Raw genomic sequence first — 15,747 nt, 5'->3', positions numbered from 1 at the left:
AAGGTTTGAAGACATCCCCTTCATTCACCAGTGTTTCCGGGGATCCCTAAGGACGGGTTCTGCTGAAAGGTACTTTTCACAAATGAAAGCACAGAAATTCACTGACCCGAAGAGTTAGTTAGTTAATACTCACTTATATCACAGCCACCCTGTGGGTGTGTTCACGAGTGGGGGCGCACAGGTTTTAACATACAGCCTGGCTCAGTGTCCTTTGGCTGCTCTGCTGCAAGTAGTGCCAGTCAGGCATTCTTCATGAAAGTCAGTACCTTTGGGCTGTCCGCCGCAATGCTTTTCCTAGATCCACTTTCATCTGTTGTCTGAGGAGGAAATAGTCAGCGTTCCTTGAATACGGCCTGTGTGTGTCAGGCTATCGTGACGCATGTGTGTCCGAGCATCATCGGCCCGACAAGGGATGGATTGGAATTCAAGGGATGGATTGAGGCCTTGATTCTAGGTTCGGCTTCACTTGTTCATTGGCCCGAGGGTGGTAGCATGGCTGTGTGTGTCCTGTCCGCGAACTTTGGTGTCGCCTCGCACGTTTTTCTAAGCTTGATCCTTTCTTGAGAACTGAAAGTGTCCGCTCATTAGCTGAAGGCCCGGATTTCAGCTATGGTAGGTTAGATTCGTCGTGCCTTGAGTGCAGGCAGGGTTCCTGGGTTCCTGTGTGCGGGCGTGCGTGCGCGTCCTTGTGTGTCTTTGCGTGTGTTCGTGTGTGTGTGCCTGTGGTCCTGTCTGCCCGTCTTTGTGTGAGTGTGTCTGCGTTTGTCTTTGCGTTCAGTACCTGTTCTATCTTCATGCATTGATTTCTTGGCTTTTTTTCTCTGGCCCTCCCATAGTCCCCCATTTCTCACGCTCATTGAGGTTATCCGCTGCGTAAGCCAGTAGAAGTCTCCTCGGATCAAAATCTCTCATTAGCACGGTGGCAATCGATGCAATGGAAAAAAGCTATGCCATGTTAAATGACTCCTTGTCTTGCGCACCGTTGCAGTTAACTCGCTGGAATGGAAGCAATTCACTCCCAAGATAACAATTAGCAGATCCCTCATTTCAGTGTTTTGTGAGTGCGTGTGGGGTGGCTGTTGTTCCATTTGCTTTCCCTGGTTTTTAGCCATTGGGCTCATTCCCGAAGTCTCTGGAGGAGCAGGCTCGTGTGGCGTTGACTTTATGTCCTCGGTTCCACGGGTGAAAGGTGTACTTTGATGTCCCTGGGAAAGCATTTTCAGAATCGAATGACCGTCCTCAGAGGAGTTTCATGCTATTGCGTGGTTTGTTGTATTCCCGAAACCTGCCATTCTCCCGAGAGCGGGTATCAATTTCACTGTCTGGGGCATGCTAAGCATTCAGTCCTAGGCTGTAGAGTGTGTGTGCGTGTGTATTCCTCAGAGGAATGTGAAGGACATTCCGTGGGCAGAGGAAGTGGATTCGTGTGGTCCCCTTGAGGCTACTCTCAGTCAGTGTGTGTGTTTGCATGCTGTGTTGGGGTTAGGAGCCCAGAAGGCCGGAAAACCGGCCCTGCTTCTCACGCTGTGACACTTGGCGTCCTCTCCCACCTTCTGGGACATGTAGTCAGGAGAAGGAAGTTGCCCCATCCAAGGTGTAGCGAGTGTTCCTGGCTGATTTAGCTGTACAGGGCTTGAGGTGCTTCTGTGAACACCACGTGAAAGCCTTCCTCTCCTCCAACGTGTGGGCTCCAGGTTGGGAGTCCTTTGGAACATGAGAGGAACGTCATGCCACTTCGACCGTGAGTGAGCTGAGGAGGGAACACGGATCAGAAAAGCAATCCGCAACTCAGGAGCTCCAGCCAGGAGCCTGCCCCACAAGGGCCTGGATCCTGGACGGGGAGGGGCCGTGGAGGCAGTGCTTAAGGGGTCGGACCACTCATGAAAGACTTGGCTGTGAGGTCACAGTGGGCTGCTAGCCCCTTGGAGCCTGGGGAGTGCTAAGGCAGCTCTTGCCTGGCCTGTGGCTATGGCGGCCCGGCCGGCCAAGCAGGAAGAAACTGGAGGGAGGTGGCCCTGTCCTGGCTGGGAGACGTGTCCTTCCGTTGGGTCCTGGGGAAGCCGGGCACGTACGGCGGGGACCCTCGGGTGACCTGAGCACACCGGGGTTGCGTGGATCCATCCTGCCCGCTTGGCCTAAGCTCCCAGGCCACAGAGCTCTCAGTGTCCACAGGCCTCTGTGTCCCCGGGGCATGGCACTCAGCAAGTGGCACCGGCTGCCCGGACCTCGCTGTGGTGCGTAGGTAGCCTTGGCTTCTGCCTCTCTTCCTGACCACGGGATGCCAGGTTGTGGGTTCCAGCGGCCTGGCTAGAGAGGAAAGTGTTTCCTGGAGGCACGGCACAGGCACCTGTTGATCAGGCGTAATAACTTTTTACTCTTGTCTTCAGGGCCCACTAGACCCACGGGCAGTGAAGGTTTGAAGACATCCCCTTCATTCACCAGTGTTTCCGGGGATCCCTAAGGACGGGTTCTGCTGAAAGGTACTTTTCACAAATGAAAGCACAGAAATTCACTGACCCGAAAAGAGTTAGTTAGTTAATACTCACTTATATCACAGCCACCGTGTGGGTGTGTTCACGAGTGGGGGCGCACAGGTTTTAACATACGGCCTGGCTCAGTGTCCTTTGGATGCTCTGCTGCAAGTAGTGCCAGTCAGGCATTCTTCATGAAAGTCAGTACCTTTTGGCTGTCCGCCACAATGCTTTTCCTAGATCCACTTTCATCTGTTGTCTGAGGAGGAAATAGTCAGCGTTCCTTGAATACGGCCCGTGTGTGTCCGGCTATCGTGACGCATGTGTGTCCGAGCATCATCGGCCCGACAAGGGATGGATTGGAATTCAAGGGATGGATGAGGCCTTGATTCTAGGTTCGGCTTCACTTGTTCATTGGCCCGAGGGTGGTAGCATGGCTGTGTGTGTCCTGTCCGCGAACTTTGGTGTCGCCTCGCACGTTTTTCTAAGCTTGATCCTTTCTTGAGAGCTGAAAGTGTCCGCTCATTAGCTGAAGGCCCGGATTTCAGCTATGGCAGGTTAGATTCGTCGTGCCTTGAGTGCAGGCAGGGTTCCTGGGTTCCTGTGTGCGGGCGTGCGTGCGCGTCCTTGTGTGTCTTTGCGTGTGTTCGTGTGTGTGTGCTTGTGGTCCTGTCTGCCCGTCTTTGTGTGAGTGTGTCTGCGTTTGTCTTTGCGTTCAGTACCTGTTCTATCTTCATGCATTGATTTCTTGACTTTTTTTCTCTGGCCCTCCCATAGTCCCCCATTTCTCACGCTCATTGAGGTTATCCGCTACGTAAGCCAGTAGAAGTCTCCTCGGATCAAAATCTCTCATTAGCACGCTGGCAATCGATGCAATGGAAAAAAGCTATGCCATGTTAAATGACTCCTTGTCTTGCGCACCTTTGCAGTTATCTCGCTGGAATGGAAGCGATTCACTCCCAAGATAACAATTAGCAGATCCCTCATTTCAGTGTTTTGTGAGTGCGTGTGGGGTGGCTGTTGTTCCATTTGCTTTCCCTGGTTTTTAGCTGTTGGGCTCATTCCCGAAGTCTCTGGATCAGCAGCCTCGTGTGGCGTTGACTTTATGTCTTCGGTTCCATGGGTAAAATGTGTACTGTGATGTCCCTGGGAAAGCCTTTTCAGAATCGAATGACCGTCCACAGAGGAGTTTCATGCTATTGCGTGGTTTGTTGTATTCCCGAAACCTGCCATTCTCCCGAGAGCGGGTATCAATTTCACTGTCTGGGGCATGCTAAGCATTCAGTCCTAGGCTGTAGAGTGTGTGTGCGCGTGTATTCCTCAGAGGAAAGTGAAGGACTTTCCGTGGGCAGAGGAAGTGGATTCGTGTGGTCCCCTTGAGGCTCCTCTCAGTCAGTGTGTGTGTTTGCATGCTGTGTTGGGGTTAGGAGCCCAGAAGGCCGGAAAACCGGCCCTGCTTCTCACGCTGTGACCCTTGGCGTCCTCTCCCACCTTCTGGGACATGTAGTCGGGAGAAGGAAGTTGCCCCATCCAAGGTGTAGCGAGTGTTCCTGGCTGATTTAGCTGTACAGGGCTTGAGGTGCTTCTTTGCCCTCCACGTGAAAGCCTTCCTCTCCTCCAACGTGTGGGCTCCAGGTTGGGAGTCCTTTGGAACGTGAGTGGAACGTCATGCCACTTCGACCGTGAGTGAGCTGAGGAGGGAACACGGAGCAGAAAAGCAATCCGCAACTCAGGAGCTCCAGCCAGGAGCCTGCCCCACAAGGGCCTGGAGCCTGGACGGGGAGGGGCCGTGGAGGCAGTGCTTAAGGGGTCGGACCACTCATGAAAGACTTGGGTGTGAGGTCGCAGTGGGCTCCTAGCCCCTTGGAGCCTGGGGAGTGCTAAGGCCTGTGGCTATGGCGGCCCGGCCGGCCAAGCAGGAAGAAACTGGAGGGAGGTGGCCCTGTCCTGGCTGGGAGACGTGTCCTTCCGTTGGGTCCTGGGGAAGCCGGGCACGTACGGCGGGGAACCTCGGGTGACCTGAGCACACCAGGGTTGCGTGGATCCATCCTGCCCGCTTGGCCTAAGCTCCCAGGCCACAGAGCTCTCAGTGTCCACAGGCCTCTGTGTCCCCGGGGCATGGCACTCAGCAAGCTGCACCGGCTTTCCGGACCTCGCTGTGGTGCGTAGGTATCCTTGGCTTCTGCCTCTGTTCCTGACCACGGGATGCCAGGTTGTGGGTTCCAGCGGCCTGGCTAGAGAGGAAAGTGTTTCCTGGAGGCACGGCACAGGCACCTGTTGATCGTGCGTAATAATTTCTTACTCTTGTCTTCAGGGCCCACTAGACCCACGGGCAGTGAAGGTTTGAAGACATCCCCTTCATTCACCAGTGTTTCCGGGGATCCCTAAGGACGGTTTCTGCTGAAAGGTACTTTTCACAAATGAAAGCACAGAAATTCCCTGACCCGAAAAGAGATAGTTAGTTAATACTCACTTATATCACAGCCACCCTGTGGGTATGTTCACGAGTGGGGGCGCACAGGTTTTAACATACGGCCTGGCTCAGTGTCCTTTGGATGCTCTGCTGCAAGTAGTGCCAGTCAGGCATTCTTCATGAAAGTCAGTACCTTTGGGCTGTCCGCCGCAATGCTTTTCCTAGATCCACTTTCATCTGTTGTCTGAGGAGGAAATAGTCAGCGTTCCTTGAATACGGCCCGTGTGTGTCAGGCTATCGTGACGCATGTGTGTCCGAGCATCTTCGGCCCGACAAGGGATGGATTGGAATTCAAGGGATGGATTGAGGCCTTGCTTCTAGGTTCGGCTTCACTTGTTCATTGGCCCGAGGGTGGTAGCATGGCTGTGTGTGTCCTGTCCGCGAACTTTGGTGTCGCCTCGCACGTTTTTCTAAGCTTGATCCTTTCTTGAGAGCTGAAAGTGTACGCTCATTAGCTGAAGGCCCGGATTTCAGCTATGGCAGGTTAGATTCGTCGTGCCTTGAGTGCAGGCAGGGTTCCTGGTTTCCTGTGTGCGGGCGTGCGTGCGCGTCCTTGTGTGTCTTTGCGTGTGTTCGTGTGTGTGTGCTTGTGGTCCTGTCTGCCCGCCTTTGTGTGAGGGTGTCTGCGTTTGTCTTTGCGTTCAGTACCTGTTCTATCTTCATGCATTGATTTCTTGGCTTTTTTTCTCTGGCCCTCCCATATTCCCCCATTTCTCACGCTCATTGAGGTTATCCGCTGAGTAAGCCAGTAGAAGTCTCCTCGGATCAAAATCTCTCATTAGCACGGTGGCAATCGATGCAATGGAAAAAAGCTATGCCATGTTAAATGACTCCTTGTCTTGCACACCGTTGCAGTTAACTCGCTGGAATGGAAGCAATTCACTCCCAAGATAACAATTAGCAGATCCCTCATTTCAGTGTTTTGTGAGTGCGTGTGGGATGGCTGTTGTTCCATTTGCTTTCCCTGGTTTTTAGCCGTTGGGCTCATTCCCGAAGTCTCTGGAGGAGCAGCCTCGTGTGGCGTTGACTTTATGTCTTCGGTTCCACGGGTGAAAGGTGTACTGTGATGTCCCTGGGAAAGCCTTTTCAGAATCGAATGACCGTCCTCAGAGGAGTTTCATGCTATTGCGTGGTTTGTTGTATTCCCGAAACCTGCCATTCTCCCGAGAGCGGGTATCAATTTCACTGTCTGGGGCATGCTAAGCATTCAGTCCTAGGCTGTAGAGTGTGTGTGCGCGTGTATTCCTCAGAGGAAAGTGAAGGACTTTCCGTGGGCAGAGGAGGTGGATTCGTGTGGTCCCCTTGGGGCTCGTCTCAGTCAGTGTGTGTGTGTGCATGCTGTGTTGGGGTTAGGAGCCCAGATGGCCGTAAAACCGGCCCTGCTTCACACGCTGTGACCCTTGGCGTCCTCTCCGACCTTCTGGGACATGTAGTCGGGAGAAGGAAGTTGCCCCATCCAAAGTGTAGCGAGTGTTCCTGGCTGATTTAGCTTTACTGGGCTTGAGGTGCTTCTCTGCCCACCACGTGAAAGCCTTCCTCTCCTCCAACGTGTGGGCTCCAGGTTGGGAGTCCTTTGGAACATGAGAGGAATGTCATGCCACTTCGACCGTGAGTGAGCTGAGGAGGGAACACGGAGCAGAAAAGCAATCCGCAACTCAGGAGCTCCAGCCAGGAGCCTGCCCCACAAGGGCCTGGGGCCTGGACGGGGAGGGGCCATGGAGGCACTGCTTAAGGTGTCGGACCACTCATGAAAGACTTGGCTGTGAGGTCGCAGTGGGCTCCTAGCCCCTTGGAGCCTGGGGAGTGCTAAGGCAGCTCTTGCCTGGCCTGTGTCTATGGCGGCCCGGCCAGCCAAGCAGGAAGAAACTGGAGGGAGGTGGCCCTGTCCTGGCTGGGAGACGTGTCCTTCCGTTGGGTCCTTGGGAAGCCGGGCATGTACGGCAGGGACCCTCGGGTGACCTGAGCACACCGGGGTTGCGTGGATCCATCCTGCCCGCTTGGCCTAAGCTCCCAGGCCACAGAGCTCTCAGTGTCCACAGGCCTCTGTGTACCCGGGGCATGGCACTCAGCAAGCGGCACCGGCTGCCCGGACCTCGCTGTGGTGCGTAGGTAGCCTTGGCTTCTGCCTCTCTTCCTGACCACGGGATGCCAGGTTGTGTGTTCCAGCGGCCTGGCTAGAGAGGAAAGTGTTTCCTGGAGGCACGGCACAGGCACCTGTTGATCGGGCTTAATAATTTCTTACTCTTGTCTTCAGGGCCCACTAGACCCACGGGCAGTGAAGGTTTGAAGACATCCCCTTCATTCACCAGTGTTTCCGGGGATCCCTAAGGACGGGTTCTGCTGAAAGGTACTTTTCACAAATGAAAGCACAGAAATTCACTGACCCGAAGAGTTAGTTAGTTAATACTCACTTATATCACAGCCACCCTGTGGGTGTGTTCACGAGTGGGGGCGCACAGGTTTTAACATACAGCCTGGCTCAGTGTCCTTTGGCTGCTCTGCTGCAAGTAGTGCCAGTCAGGCATTCTTCATGAAAGTCAGTACCTTTGGGCTGTCCGCCGCAATGCTTTTCCTAGATCCACTTTCATCTGTTGTCTGAGGAGGAAATAGTCAGCGTTCCTTGAATACGGCCTGTGTGTGTCAGGCTATCGTGACGCATGTGTGTCCGAGCATCATCGGCCCGACAAGGGATGGATTGGAATTCAAGGGATGGATTGAGGCCTTGATTCTAGGTTCGGCTTCACTTGTTCATTGGCCCGAGGGTGGTAGCATGGCTGTGTGTGTCCTGTCCGCGAACTTTGGTGTCGCCTCGCACGTTTTTCTAAGCTTGATCCTTTCTTGAGAACTGAAAGTGTCCGCTCATTAGCTGAAGGCCCGGATTTCAGCTATGGTAGGTTAGATTCGTCGTGCCTTGAGTGCAGGCAGGGTTCCTGGGTTCCTGTGTGCGGGCGTGCGTGCGCGTCCTTGTGTGTCTTTGCGTGTGTTCGTGTGTGTGTGCCTGTGGTCCTGTCTGCCCGTCTTTGTGTGAGTGTGTCTGCGTTTGTCTTTGCGTTCAGTACCTGTTCTATCTTCATGCATTGATTTCTTGGCTTTTTTTCTCTGGCCCTCCCATAGTCCCCCATTTCTCACGCTCATTGAGGTTATCCGCTGCGTAAGCCAGTAGAAGTCTCCTCGGATCAAAATCTCTCATTAGCACGGTGGCAATCGATGCAATGGAAAAAAGCTATGCCATGTTAAATGACTCCTTGTCTTGCGCACCGTTGCAGTTAACTCGCTGGAATGGAAGCAATTCACTCCCAAGATAACAATTAGCAGATCCCTCATTTCAGTGTTTTGTGAGTGCGTGTGGGGTGGCTGTTGTTCCATTTGCTTTCCCTGGTTTTTAGCCATTGGGCTCATTCCCGAAGTCTCTGGAGGAGCAGGCTCGTGTGGCGTTGACTTTATGTCCTCGGTTCCACGGGTGAAAGGTGTACTGTGATGTCCCTGGGAAAGCATTTTCAGAATCGAATGACCGTCCTCAGAGGAGTTTCATGCTATTGCGTGGTTTGTTGTATTCCCGAAACCTGCCATTCTCCCGAGAGCGGGTATCAATTTCACTGTCTGGGGCATGCTAAGCATTCAGTCCTAGGCTGTAGAGTGTGTGTGCGTGTGTATTCCTCAGAGGAATGTGAAGGACATTCCGTGGGCAGAGGAAGTGGATTCGTGTGGTCCCCTTGAGGCTACTCTCAGTCAGTGTGTGTGTTTGCATGCTGTGTTGGGGTTAGGAGCCCAGAAGGCCGGAAAACCGGCCCTGCTTCTCACGCTGTGACACTTGGCGTCCTCTCCCACCTTCTGGGACATGTAGTCAGGAGAAGGAAGTTGCCCCATCCAAGGTGTAGCGAGTGTTCCTGGCTGATTTAGCTGTACAGGGCTTGAGGTGCTTCTGTGAACACCACGTGAAAGCCTTCCTCTCCTCCAACGTGTGGGCTCCAGGTTGGGAGTCCTTTGGAACATGAGAGGAACGTCATGCCACTTCGACCGTGAGTGAGCTGAGGAGGGAACACGGATCAGAAAAGCAATCCGCAACTCAGGAGCTCCAGCCAGGAGCCTGCCCCACAAGGGCCTGGATCCTGGACGGGGAGGGGCCGTGGAGGCAGTGCTTAAGGGGTCGGACCACTCATGAAAGACTTGGCTGTGAGGTCACAGTGGGCTGCTAGCCCCTTGGAGCCTGGGGAGTGCTAAGGCAGCTCTTGCCTGGCCTGTGGCTATGGCGGCCCGGCCGGCCAAGCAGGAAGAAACTGGAGGGAGGTGGCCCTGTCCTGGCTGGGAGACGTGTCCTTCCGTTGGGTCCTGGGGAAGCCGGGCACGTACGGCGGGGACCCTCGGGTGACCTGAGCACACCGGGGTTGCGTGGATCCATCCTGCCCGCTTGGCCTAAGCTCCCAGGCCACAGAGCTCTCAGTGTCCACAGGCCTCTGTGTCCCCGGGGCATGGCACTCAGCAAGTGGCACCGGCTGCCCGGACCTCGCTGTGGTGCGTAGGTAGCCTTGGCTTCTGCCTCTCTTCCTGACCACGGGATGCCAGGTTGTGGGTTCCAGCGGCCTGGCTAGAGAGGAAAGTGTTTCCTGGAGGCACGGCACAGGCACCTGTTGATCAGGCGTAATAACTTTTTACTCTTGTCTTCAGGGCCCACTAGACCCACGGGCAGTGAAGGTTTGAAGACATCCCCTTCATTCACCAGTGTTTCCGGGGATCCCTAAGGACGGGTTCTGCTGAAAGGTACTTTTCACAAATGAAAGCACAGAAATTCACTGACCCGAAAAGAGTTAGTTAGTTAATACTCACTTATATCACAGCCACCCTGTGGGTGTGTTCACGAGTGGGGGCGCACAGGTTTTAACATACGGCCTGGCTCAGTGTCCTTTGGATGCTCTGCTGCAAGTAGTGCCAGTCAGGCATTCTTCATGAAAGTCAGTACCTTTTGGCTGTCCGCCACAATGCTTTTCCTAGATCCACTTTCATCTGTTGTCTGAGGAGGAAATAGTCAGCGTTCCTTGAATACGGCCCGTGTGTGTCCGGCTATCGTGACGCATGTGTGTCCGAGCATCATCGGCCCGACAAGGGATGGATTGGAATTCAAGGGATGGATGAGGCCTTGATTCTAGGTTCGGCTTCACTTGTTCATTGGCCCGAGGGTGGTAGCATGGCTGTGTGTGTCCTGTCCGCGAACTTTGGTGTCGCCTCGCACGTTTTTCTAAGCTTGATCCTTTCTTGAGAGCTGAAAGTGTCCGCTCATTAGCTGAAGGCCCGGATTTCAGCTATGGCAGGTTAGATTCGTCGTGCCTTGAGTGCAGGCAGGGTTCCTGGGTTCCTGTGTGCGGGCGTGCGTGCGCGTCCTTGTGTGTCTTTGCGTGTGTTCGTGTGTGTGTGCTTGTGGTCCTGTCTGCCCGTCTTTGTGTGAGTGTGTCTGCGTTTGTCTTTGCGTTCAGTACCTGTTCTATCTTCATGCATTGATTTCTTGACTTTTTTTCTCTGGCCCTCCCATAGTCCCCCATTTCTCACGCTCATTGAGGTTATCCGCTACGTAAGCCAGTAGAAGTCTCCTCGGATCAAAATCTCTCATTAGCACGCTGGCAATCGATGCAATGGAAAAAAGCTATGCCATGTTAAATGACTCCTTGTCTTGCGCACCTTTGCAGTTATCTCGCTGGAATGGAAGCGATTCACTCCCAAGATAACAATTAGCAGATCCCTCATTTCAGTGTTTTGTGAGTGCGTGTGGGGTGGCTGTTGTTCCATTTGCTTTCCCTGGTTTTTAGCTGTTGGGCTCATTCCCGAAGTCTCTGGATCAGCAGCCTCGTGTGGCGTTGACTTTATGTCTTCGGTTCCATGGGTAAAATGTGTACTGTGATGTCCCTGGGAAAGCCTTTTCAGAATCGAATGACCGTCCACAGAGGAGTTTCATGCTATTGCGTGGTTTGTTGTATTCCCGAAACCTGCCATTCTCCCGAGAGCGGGTATCAATTTCACTGTCTGGGGCATGCTAAGCATTCAGTCCTAGGCTGTAGAGTGTGTGTGCGCGTGTATTCCTCAGAGGAAAGTGAAGGACTTTCCGTGGGCAGAGGAAGTGGATTCGTGTGGTCCCCTTGAGGCTCCTCTCAGTCAGTGTGTGTATTTGCATGCTGTGTTGGGGTTAGGAGCCCAGAAGGCCAGAAAACCGGCCCTGCTTTTCACGCTGTGACCCTTGGCGTCCTCTCCCACCTTCTGGGACTTGTAGTCGGGAGAAGGAAGTTGCCCCATCCAAGGTGTAGCAAGTGTTCCTGGCTGATTTAGCTGTACAGGGCTTGAGGTGCTTCTGTGTCCACCACGTGAAAGCCTTCCTCTCCTCCAACGTGTGGGCTCCAGGTTGGGAGTCCTTTGGAACATGAGAGGAACGTCATGCCACTTCGACCGTGAGTGAGCTGAGGAGGGAACACGGAGCAGAAAAGCAATCCGCAACTCAGGAGCTCCAGCCAGTAGCCTGCCCCACAAGGGCCTGGATCCTGGACGGGGAGGGGCCGTGGAGGCTGTGCTTAAGGGGTCGGACCACTCATGAAAGACTTGGGTGTGAGGTCGCAGTGGGCTCCTAGCCCCTTGGAGCCTGGGGAGTGCTAAGGCCTGTGGCTATGGCGGCCCGGCCGGCCAAGCAGGAAGAAACTGGAGGGAGGTGGCCCTGTCCTGGCTGGGAGACGTGTCCTTCCGTTGGGTCCTGGGGAAGCCGGGCACGTACGGCGGGGACCCTCGGGTGACCTGAGCACAACAGGGTTGCGTGGATCCATCCTGCCCACTTGGCCTAAGCTCCCAGGCCACAGAGCTCTCAGTGTCCACAGGCCTCTGTGTCCCCGGGGCATGGCACTCAGCAAGCTGCACCGGCTTTCCGGACCTCGCTGTGGTGCGTAGGTATCCTTGGCTTCTGCCTCTGTTCCTGACCACGGGATGCCAGGTTGTGGGTTCCAGCGGCCTGGCTAGAGAGGAAAGTGTTTCCTGGAGGCACGGCACAGGCACCTGTTGATCGTGCGTAATAATTTCTTACTCTTGTCTTCAGGGCCCACTAGACCCACGGGCAGTGAAGGTTTGAAGACATCCCCTTCATTCACCAGTGTTTCCGGGGATCCCTAAGGACGGTTTCTGCTGAAAGGTACTTTTCACAAATGAAAGCACAGAAATTCCCTGACCCGAAAAGAGTTAGTTAGTTAATACTCACTTATATCACAGCCACCCTGTGGGTATGTTCACGAGTGGGGGCGCACAGGTTTTAACATACGGCCTGGCTCAGTGTCCTTTGGATGCTCTGCTGCAAGTAGTGCCAGTCAGGCATTCTTCATGAAAGTCAGTACCTTTGGGCTGTCCGCCGCAATGCTTTTCCTAGATCCACTTTCATCTGTTGTCTGAGGAGGAAATAGTCAGCGTTCCTTGAATACGGCCCGTGTGTGTCAGGCTATCGTGACGCATGTGTGTCCGAGCATCTTCGGCCCGACAAGGGATGGATTGGAATTCAAGGGATGGATTGAGGCCTTGCTTCTAGGTTCGGCTTCACTTGTTCATTGGCCCGAGGGTGGTAGCATGGCTGTGTGTGTCCTGTCCGCGAACTTTGGTGTCGCCTCGCACGTTTTTCTAAGCTTGATCCTTTCTTGAGAGCTGAAAGTGTACGCTCATTAGCTGAAGGCCCGGATTTCAGCTATGGCAGGTTAGATTCGTCGTGCCTTGAGTGCAGGCAGGGTTCCTGGTTTCCTGTGTGCGGGCGTGCGTGCGCGTCCTTTGTGTCTTTGCGTGTGTTCGTGTGTGTGTGCTTGTGGTCCTGTCTGCCCGCCTTTGTGTGAGTGTGTCTGCGTTTGTCTTTGCGTTCAGTACCTGTTCTATCTTCATGCATTGATTTCTTGGCTTTTTTTCTCTGGCCCTCCCATATTCCCCCATTTCTCACGCTCATTGAGGTTATCCGCTGAGTAAGCCAGTAGAAGTCTCCTCGGATCAAAATCTGTCATTAGCACGGTGGCAATCGATGCAATGGAAAAAAGCTATGCCATGTTAAATGACTCCTTGTCTTGCACACCGTTGCAGTTAACTCGCTGGAATGGAAGCAATTCACTCCCAAGATAACAATTAGCAGATCCCTCATTTCAGTGTTTTGTGAGTGCGTGTGGGATGGCTGTTGTTCCATTTGCTTTCCCTGGTTTTTAGCCGTTGGGCTCATTTCCGAAGTCTCTGGAGGAGCAGCCTCGTGTGGCGTTGACTTTATGTCTTCGGTTCCACGGGTGAAAGGTGTACTGTGAGGTCCCTGGGAAAGCCTTTTCAGAATCGAATGACCGTCCTCAGAGGAGTTTCATGCTATTTTGTGGTTTGTTGTATTCCCGAAACCTGCCATTCTCCCGAGAGCGGGTATCAATTTCACTGTCTGGGGCATGCTAAGCATTCAGTCCTAGGCTGTAGAGTGTGTGTGCGCGTGTATTCCTCAGAGGAAAGTGAAGGACTTTCCGTGGGCAGAGGAAGTGGATTCGTGTGGTCCCCTTGAGGCTCCTCTCAGTCAGTGTGTGTGTTTGCATGCTGTGTTGGGGTTAGGAGCCCAGAAGGCCGGAAAACCGGCCCTGCTTCTCACGCTGTGACACTTGGCGTCCTCTCCCACCTTCTGGGACATGTAGTCAGGAGAAGGAAGTTGCCCCATCCAAGGTGTAGCGAGTGTTCCTGGCTGATTTAGCTGTACAGGGCTTGAGGTGCTTCTGTGCCCACCACGTGAAAGCCTTCCTCTCCTCCAACGTGTGGGCTCCAGGTTGGGAGTCCTTTGGAACATGAGAGGAACGTCATGCCACTTCGACCGTGAGTGAGCTGAGGAGGGAACACGGAGCAGAAAAGCAATCGGCAACTCAGGAGCTCCAGCCAGGAGCCTGCCCCACAAGGGCCTCGAGCCTGGACGGGGAGGGGCCGTGGAGGCAGTGCTTAAGGGGTCGGACCACTCATGAAAGACTTGGCTGTGAGGTCGCAGTGGGATGCTAGCCCCTTGGAGCCTGGGGAGTGCTAAGGCAGCTCTTGCCTGGCCTGTGGCTATGGCGGACCGGCCGGCTAAGCAGGAAGAAACTGGAGGGAGGTGGCCCTGTCTTGGCTGGGAGACGTGTCCTTCCGTTGGGTCCTGGGGAAGCCGGGCACATACGGCGGGGAACCTCGGGTGACCTGAGCACACCGGGGTTGCGTGGATCCATCCTGCCCGCTGGGCCTAAGCTCCCAAGCCACAGAGCTCTCAGTGTCCACAGGCCTCTGTGTCCCCGGGGCATGGCACTCAGCAAGCGGCACCGGCTGCCCGGACCTCGCTGTGGTGCGTAGGTAGCCTTGGCTTCTGCCTCTCTTCCTGACCACGGGATGCCAGGTTGTGGGTTCCAGCGGCCTGGCTAGAGAGGAAAGTGTTTCCTGGAGGCACGGCACAGGCACCTGTTGATCGGGCGTAATAATTTCTTACTCTTGTCTTCAGGGCCCACTAGACCCACAGGCAGTGAAGGTTTGAAGACATCCCCTTCATTCACCAGTGTTTCCGGGGATCCCTAAGGACGGGTTCTGCTGAAAGGTACTTTTCACAAATGAAAGCACAGAAATTCACTGACCCGAAAAGAGTTAGTTAGTTTATACTCACTTATATCACAGCCACCCTGTGGGTGTGTTCACGAGTGGGGGCGCACAGGTTTTAACATACGGCCTGGCTCAGTGTCCTTTGGATGCTCTGCTGCAAGTAGTGCCAGTCAGGCATTCTTCATGAAAGTCAGTACCTTTTGGCTGTCCGCCACAATGCTTTTCCTAGATCCACTTTCATCTGTTGTCTGAGGAGGAAATAGTCAGAGTTCCCTGAATACGGCCCGTGTGTGTCAGGCTATCGTGACGCATGTGTGTCCGAGCATCATCGGCCCGACAAGGGATGGATTGGAATTCAAGGGATGGATGAGGCCTTGATTCTAGGTTCGGCTTCACTTGTTCATTGGCCCGAGGGTGGTAGCATGGCTGTGTGTGTCCTGTCCGCGAACTTCGGTGTCGCCTCGCACGTTTTTCTAAGCTTGATCCTTTCTTGAGAACTGAAAGTGTCCGCTCATTAGCTGAAGGCCCGGATTTCAGCTATGGTAGGTTAGATTCGTCGTGCCTTGAGTGCAGGCAGGGTTCCTGGGTTCCTGTGTGCGGGCGTGCGTGCGCGTCCTTGTGTGTCTTTGCGTGTGTTCGTGTGTGTGTGCCTGTGGTCCTGTCTGCCCGTCTTTGTGTGAGTGTGTCTGCGTTTGTCTTTGCGTTCAGTACCTGTTCTATCTTCATGCATTGATTTCTTGACTTTTTTTCTCTGGCCCTCCCATAGTCCCCCATTTCTCAGGCTCATTGAGGTTATCCGCTACGTAAGCCAGTAGAAGTCTCCTCGGATCAAAATCTCTCATTAGCACGGTGGCAATAGATGCAATGGAAAAAAGCTATGCCATGTTAAATGACTCCTTGTCTTGCGCACCTTTGCAGTTATCTCGCTGGAATGGAAGCAATTCACTCCCAAGATAACAATTAGCAGATCCCTCATTTCAGTGTTTTGTGAGTGCGTGTGGGGTGGCTGTTGTTCCATTAGCTTTCCCTTGTTTTTAGCTGTTGGGCTCATTCCCGAAGTCTCTGGATCAGCAGCCTCGTGTGGCGTTGACTTTATGTCTTCGGTTCCACGGGTAAAAGGTGTACTGTGATGTCCCTGGGAAAGCCTTTTCAGAATCGAATGACCGTCCTCAGAGGAGTTTCATGCTATTGCGTGGTTTGTTGTATTCCCGAAACCTGCCATTCTCCCGAGAG

This window comes from Castor canadensis, chromosome 3 (assembly GCF_047511655.1).
Source record: "Castor canadensis chromosome 3, mCasCan1.hap1v2, whole genome shotgun sequence".
Classification (NCBI taxonomy): Eukaryota; Metazoa; Chordata; class Mammalia; order Rodentia; family Castoridae; genus Castor; species Castor canadensis.
Note: the sequence above shows the minus strand (reverse complement) of the source record.